An 8,271-nucleotide genomic window follows, 5' to 3' on the forward strand; every position below is an offset into this window, starting at 1 on the left:
TTATCTCACGTTCATGTTTCCTAATATAGGCCATGACCAAGTTTATGGCGGCGTTTAGGTAAGCCTATGAGTTGGGTAAGGAGAGGATTAGGCTAGAGACGAAGGTTCGTGACATGGAGAAGGAATCTAGCTGCAAGACGAGGGAGAGAATGAAACTAGAGGATGAGGTGAGGGAACTAAAGAACCTAGCTGAGGGGCTGGAGGTAGATATCGTGGAGAAGGACATTCGTCTGAACCATCTTTAGAAGCAGAACGATGAGCTCAGTTCCTCTTTGAGCAAATCTAGAGATGAGGTGATTAAGGAATTCAAGACCTCTAGCGAGTTCACTGGCCTCCTGGACAAAAACAATGTTGCAAGCTCCGAGAATTTCCGCATGGACGCCATTGAATCATTTCCTCGGGTGGACTTTGATTCTATCAAGCTCCCTATTCTAGCTAAGAGTCCCTTACTCCAGACGGGCTCAGCAGATGCGAACATCGAGGACGATGCTTCTATCCCTCATCCTATGAAGGATGACTCAAAGTCTGGAGGCGTTGCCCCTAGTCGTTTATCCCCGTAAATTAAATTTCAAGAAAGAATTTACTTTTGTCTTTATTTTTTTTTTCTCTCTCTCTCTCTCTCTCTCTTTATTTTTTATTTTTATTTTTATGGATCTGTTGTTTTGGACCATTTTTAATTTCTTCAAGTACATTATCTTGTCCATGTTTAAGGATGAGATCTCATACAATTGCCTTTTTAAGCTTATTACTTTAAAGGGTTTTTGGACGATGGTCGTCTACCCTTAAGTTTATTTATAAACATATTTTCGTCCATATTTGAATGTCTATTCGGCGAACTTGCTTTGGGAAAAAACGTATTAGTAGCTTATATGCCATGGGAGGGTTACAATTCTGAAGATGCGGTACTCATTAGCGAGCGTCTAGTATATGGAGATATTTATACTTCTTTTCACATACGGAAATATGAAATTTAGACTCATGTGACAAGCTACGGCCCTGAAAGAATCACTAATGAAATACCGCATCTCAAAGCCTACCTACTTTGAAATTTAGACAAAAATGGAATTGTGATGTTGGGGTCTTGGGTCGAAACGGGCGATATTTTAGTAGGTAAATTAACGCCTCATGTGGCAAAAAAATTGTCGTATACCCTTGGGGACAAATTATTAAGAGCCATACTTGGTGAATGTTTATTTTTATTCCTTTCTGTGGCCAATTTTAATACCCAAGCATTTTCTTGTCCATAGTTTGGACTTTACTTTGGAATGGCTACGTATTTCCTCGCCCATAACTTGGACTTCTTTTAGGAATTTAGAATGACTGAGTGTATACTCGTCCATGGTTTGGACTACTCAAGTGACTTTGGACATTTGATGTCCTTTTTAGATCGTCTATTTATCACATGCCTGCTATTCCTCGTCTTTTATTACTGGACGAGTGTACAGGAGGTGTTTGTTCCTTCCCTTTGCACTTCTGTTTTTACCTAAAGGTTTCATATATGATAATTTGCCTTTTCCTTGTCTAAGGATGGCTTATGACTGTCATGACCCAAACCTGTACTTCAAAATTTAGAGCATGACTGGCATGATAATATCAAGTTTACCTCAATGCTAACACGAACCAACTAAAGCTAAAAGTGCTTATCAAAATTCGTTTCTTGTATTCATTTTTATTTCCTTGCATAAAAGCCATAATATACAAAATTGATTAAAAACTTTGAAACTTTATTTCATTTCGAACTTTGCAAGATTACAACTTAGCTGTAACTTAAGATATTCGTGTAAATATTACATAACTAAACGTTTAATAAAATTCTTATTTACAAGCCTAACCCCAAAGACATACACTAGAGTTCAAAACAAACTAAGGTTTAGAAATACATCTGTGCTCAAAAGGATCAAGTACATCTTGATTTCTCCTATACAACAAAAGAGCTAAACTACTATCAGCTTATTTGTTTTAATCCCATGCAACAAATCTCACTTTAAGAAAAATACTCCACCAATCACATAAATGCATTTAATTAATTTTAATCATTAACCAATCAAAATTAATTTCAGTTAATCATATGTGATCGGCTTCGCCACATACAATGCATGTTGACCGTGCAAACTTGCTCATGCAATATCTTTCGATCCGACGGTTCGATTTGGAAACCGGGCATACTGTCGCGACCTTTAAAACCTTAAGGTCATTTTAATGATATGAAATGAATGAATTAATGCATGTAATGCAATAATATTTTTGGGGTACATGGATGGTCATTCCAGTCATCTTTTTTGATTAAATCATAGGTGCAAAATCAAGTGTTTACAATTTTATTCTTTTCTTTTCCCCTTCCCTCCTTTATAACAAACATGCGTGAGAGAAACATTTTCTTTTTCCTTTCTTTTCCCATTCTTTTTTCTTTTATTTTCTTTCTCTTTCCCTAGTTACAACCAAACATAGCCAAACACAGCGTAAAAGGTCTATTGCGACGATCACCCAACTGCCACTATAACTAACAAAACGTACTGCAAAAAGGTATATATTGTGAGAGTTTGGTATACTGCTGCTATAACTAAGTTAAATGCCGCTAAAACATAGTTTATTGCGGCGGTTTTGTATACCACCGCTGTAGAACGCCACAAAAAGCTATATCTATTGTGCGATTCAATAGAAAGCCGCTATAACTAATTCAAACACTGCTTAAACACATATATTGTGGTGGTTTTATATACCCCCGCTATAGTACACAGCAAAATGCTATATTTATTGCGGCGGTTCAATGGAATGCTGCTATAACTAAGTCAAATGCTGCTAAAACACATATATTGCGGCGGTTTTATATGTAGCCACTGTAGTATGCCGCAAAAGGCTATATTTATTGCGGGGGTTCAATGAAATGCCGCAATATATCTCATGTACAGGGGCGGTTCAAAAAAGTGCTGCAATATGTGACATATAGCAGCAGTTTTTGTGTCCTCTGCAAAAAACCCACCACAATAGCTTGTTTTTCTTGTAGTGAACTCATTAATCAGATTTCACAACATGATAGTACATTTCAAACATTGAGATTTACAATGACTCCAAGAGCAGTAATTGTTGAGAAAAGGTAAAAGAAATCATCATACTCTTGAAACATCATGCTTTTGAATTGCATTAAACAGAACAATTGATGTCACATCAAATTCACAACTCCTCCCCGAAAACTAGGCTACATAGCAAAGTAGTTTCATCTTGTTAAATAGCCTACATGTATATATAGTATCATAGAACATCCAACCTTCAAAGCAGCCCGCCTCAATTAAAACAAAGTGAATAATTACAAAATCCAACCAATCTGTAGTGTACACATTGTACCAGTTGATTTAGTTGATGAAAATATTGTTCCTATGGTTGAATCAAAACAAAAAAATTCATTTGCAAGTGATGTTTGTTGACTACCAAAAAAAAAAAAACATAATAAAAAGGTGTTCCATGTTATAGATATATAAGAGGTAACAAAGACAATAATCTCACCCAAATAATCTCGTGCAATCAGACCAACAAATCCCTGATTAGGAAATAGCCACCAGCTGTCTACCTATTGCAGAAATTTGGTAGTGAATTCATGGAAATTCGCACAGGAAATAGAACTTGGAATTGAGAAATGAAAGATTTAAATGTTACCAGCCCAAACAATATGATAGTAAGGAAGTTTTGGAAGAACTGTTTTTACTTGACCTAAAATCTGTAGTATATAGAAGAGTCAAGCGATATAATATATTTACAAATTCATCCGAAGTAATTGAAGAGGAGTAATGCTACGACACTTCAAATATTACTACATAAGCCTTACAAATTATTAATATATCACTAATCAATTAATCATAAAAATGTAATTCATACATTTTTTTATTATGTTGTTAAAGTGATACTAATCACATTCATTAGCACGTCAATTTGTAAATATTTTGTAGTAAAATTGATTGTATCTTTATCATTCAAGAGTTTGGCTTAAAAGAAAGATATCATAACATTATCCAGCATTAAATATTATTGGTGGAAGGAGGTATATGAAGAACAATTCATCATTGAAGGTAAGGATGTGAGAACTTTTCCCTTTGCTTAGAAACAAGATTACTGTTCTAGCTACGCATCCCTATTTTTAAACTGAACATATTTAGTGACATACATGATTATTAAGGTTAAAAAAAAATTGTAACCATTTTTTCACATTACTATTGAATTTATTGAACACATTAAAAAGCAAAAATATTTCTCCTCTAACTTTCATATTCCTATAAGAACAATTTTTCATCTCCTAAGTCCTTTAATGGTACAAAAATATGAAATGAATTGTTCTTGTGCACTGTTATTCTTTCTTTTCTCTTTCCTTCTGCCTCAGTATATCTCTACAATCTCATCACATTAATTTCAACAAGCTTTTCCCATCAAAAAAGAAAAAAAAAATTCAACAAGCTTTATTCCCAAATTAAAAACAGACGAACACATTTAAATAAAAAATATAATCATACCATATAATAGATGTAACATTTCCCTAACAAACATCGACCCATTGTCCAACATTAAAATCGTGATTAAATTATTAAATTCATCACCCAAACAACTGAAGTTCTTAGAACAATCGATTATTTATTATCAAAATTTGAACAATCTTTTTACTCTACCACCCATTTAAAAAGTTAAAAATTCAGCACATTGGATCCATTTATTAAGGAGAGAATTTGTACTCAAATGTGAGAGAAGTGTTAAGTTGATGAGAATTATTGAGTAATTAATTAAAATAATTATTTTCTAATTGGTTAAGCACTTGTAATTTATATGCAAGGACAAAGCTTAGATTTAGTTTGTAAGTATTATGCATATTTTAATTAAATTCAACCATATGGTAGAATTGATCAATATGTAGCAAAAATCTTCATCTAACAAAGATTAAATTCAACCATATAATACAACTTATCTAAAAGGCCAACCATATAATAATTCAACTTGAGAGAGAGAGAGAGAGAGAGAGAGAGAGAGAGAGAGAGAGAGAGAGAGAGAGAGAGAGGTTATAGTCAAAATGGCAGTGATGGACTCGGTAACCCAGCGATTTTCTTCAAGCAAGTGAGCGATGATCAAGCAAAGACAAAGAGCGGCCATGAACTCCGTTGTGAGAACCACCTGTGGATGTTCTTGATCACCAAGGTTTCTTACATAATCAAACACCATCATTTCAATTTTGTTGTTGTTCCTTTGGTTCTCTGAACTTTGCAATCTTAATCCTTACAACAACATGTTGTGAAATTGCGAGCAACAAATCACATGCACACAGAGAGTGAGAGAGAGAAAGACAAAGCGTTGAGTTTTGTAGTAGGAACTAACACGTAGGAAAAGCTGCATGGAAAGGGTAACACGTGGTGAATTGCATGTGAACAACAAAACCGTTGCTTTTGCCTACCCTTTATTCCGTAAAGCCGTAACCTTTTCATTGTTTTTTAAATCATTGTGGTATACTTGTAGTGACAGAAATTAAAAGTTTTCAAGGCAAACAAAATAAACTGATAGGCCAAAAATGTATTGACCCCTTTGGTAAATTAATCAATTAATTATCAAAGTTAATTAATTAAGTCAATTTAACATGCAATAGCATGGTAGCACAAATAAATCACCAATTAAGTTAAATGCAGCGGAAAAGAAGTTTGACATAGGTGATTTGTTTACAAATGGGGAAAACCATCAAGGCAAAACCCCACCGGGTGAATTTAAGGTTACTATTCTCGAGAATCCATTATTATCAATCACAAGTGGTTACAAGTAAAAGGAATCTTAGTACCAAATACCAACCTACAATTGAACTCTTACCCCAATACCCAATTGGACTTGTATTGTAGCGACAATCTCTCCGTTCAATGCTCGAATCCCAGTACATGACTAACCAATGATGCACGGATCTCAGTACGTGACTAACACACCAACTTGAGGAAGATGTTGGCTGAAAAGTTCTTTAGTTTATCCAACAATGAAGATCAGGAAGCTCCTTGGTCACAAAACCCTTGGCGTAAAGATGCAGTAACTTCTACAGAGAATATGATGAACTAGAGCAATTCCGTCTCCAATCAGAATATGCATGTATAATCACTTTGCATCACCTTGCATCTTTGTGACGGCACTTAAAATAATCCTTATATATGTTTAGGGTTGTGAGAAAAGAAACCCTGCACAAATACTCAAGGATATGAGTGTAATCAGATATGGAAAACCTGATTTTGTAATTCTCGATAGATACAGCTTGTGTTGAGCTTCAGCAATAATTCTCGATAGAAAGGATTCTATCGAGCTTTAATGAGCAGCACAATCTTCACTTGTTTCTTGGTCAGATTTGCATGGTTTCAATACTAAACTTGAAACACTTGTTTCTTAAAGTACTAAACACATCCTAGATCCACCCAATTACAAGTTGTGAGAGTGACTTTTTTGTGACACTCAGGCCCAAGGATCCCGGGCCTAAATGAAAAGGAGGATTTGGTGAACCGGGCCTTGACTCACCGCAGCTAACGAGCTGTTTAAGAATCAAGTGGGATGCAGAGGATGCTCTTGACAATATAAAAAAAATGACAAGCAAGGATATCGAAGAGTGCCAAAGATTAACAAGGTAAATTTAAAAGGAAAGAAACAGGATTAGCAAAGATATAAGAAATTAATGCTGAGGGGATCCTAGGAAATATGAAGCATGTTTTATTAATACATTATCTGTTGGATTACAGAAAGGTCACTAGGACGTGATACAAGGTTCAGTCAAGTTCAAAAATTACAGTCTTGAATGGCTATTTCAGCCTTCAAAACTTGCAAAGTTTGATTCTCGTTGAATCCGAGTATGTGCAATAGCGGCTTTTACAGGATACCGGGAAGCAATATTTGTTTTTCCCTTAGTTTTTTCTCTTCTCCACAGATTTTTCTGATAGTTTTTCTAGAGAATTTCTTCTTTCTTGTGTTTCTCTCTTTTTTCGCTGCTTTTTCTTCACAACCCATCCCCTCCTTTTATAATGGAGTTTTTTGGTCTTCTCGGGGAACCATTGGTTCCCCTGTTTTGCTCTTTTGCAAACAGAGCACGTCCTGTTCCCATCGTCTCAGTAAGTCCCGTTTCCGTTTTTTCTCATTCTTTCCTTCTTTCAGCTCTGATTCTTTTGAAAGTTCCTGGTTGGCCATCTTCTTTGGGATGTGCTGAGGTATGCCCTTCTCGGCATCCCCATTTTTGGCGTCTTCCACTTTTCCCTTTTCTTTCCCATCTGGGCAGAATCCTGTTCTGTCATTTTTGAAAGTCGTTTGTTTTCATTCTTCTTCCCTGTCCTGGTTCCCCGAGGCTTTTTTTTTCTGTCTGTGCCATGAGAGGTCGCTCGCGTTCTTTTTTGCTTTTGTTTCTTGTTTTCTTCTTCTGTCTTTTTCTATTGAGCTGTCCTAGTCTTCCTTTGTCTTTGTGCCTGAAGGGATCTGCGCCTCTTGGTGGTTCCTGAGGATCCTTGCTTCTTATCCCTTGCCATGGTTCTTTTTTTGGATACTTCTTTGTCTGGGCTTCAGGATCCTCTGGGCCTTTCTTTTATTCCCTCATGGGTCTCCTGTATCTACTACTTTGGGCTTAGCTTGATTTTTTTCTTTTGGGCTTGACTTATTCTTTTTGGGCTTATTTCACTATGATCCTTTTTAGACCTCAACACAAGTAAAGTGCATTTTGTCAAAGGATTAGCCAATTACATCAAATATGTCCCTAACATAGACTTAATAAATGCTTCTCTCTCTCTCTCTCTCTCTCTCTCTCTCTCTCTTTTCTTTTTCTTCCTAATAAATGCGTTACTGAAAATAATTTTTAAGACAACTCAATAAGTTGCTATTATGTCCAAACTCCAAAGGACTCTCCAATACTTTTTATTTTTATTTTTATTATTTTTATTTTTTTATACATATATGTGGAAGCACTACTAAAAACATGGTTTAAGCTGACCTTTTTTTGGCTATAAAAAATGTCATTATAGCCCAAATGGACCTAAGACACTATAGAAAGCGCGGGTATAGCCCAAATAGACATAAGTCGACGCTTTTAGGAGCTATACCCTTGTTTTTAAAGCACATGTATAGGCCTTTTTTTTGTAGGGAAATGATGTCTCAATCTTTACTATGGTCATTTCATTCCCTATTCAAGAGAAATTTCAAAAAGTCTATGAATTGATAATGTGTAAGTCCTAAACAAAAATAATAGCACATACAAGCACGAAGACAGCACATAAAACACAGCATGTCCATTCACTGTGG

The sequence above is a fragment of the Quercus lobata genome, chromosome 8 (assembly GCF_001633185.2).
Source record: "Quercus lobata isolate SW786 chromosome 8, ValleyOak3.0 Primary Assembly, whole genome shotgun sequence".
NCBI classification, from domain to species: Eukaryota; Viridiplantae; Streptophyta; class Magnoliopsida; order Fagales; family Fagaceae; genus Quercus; species Quercus lobata.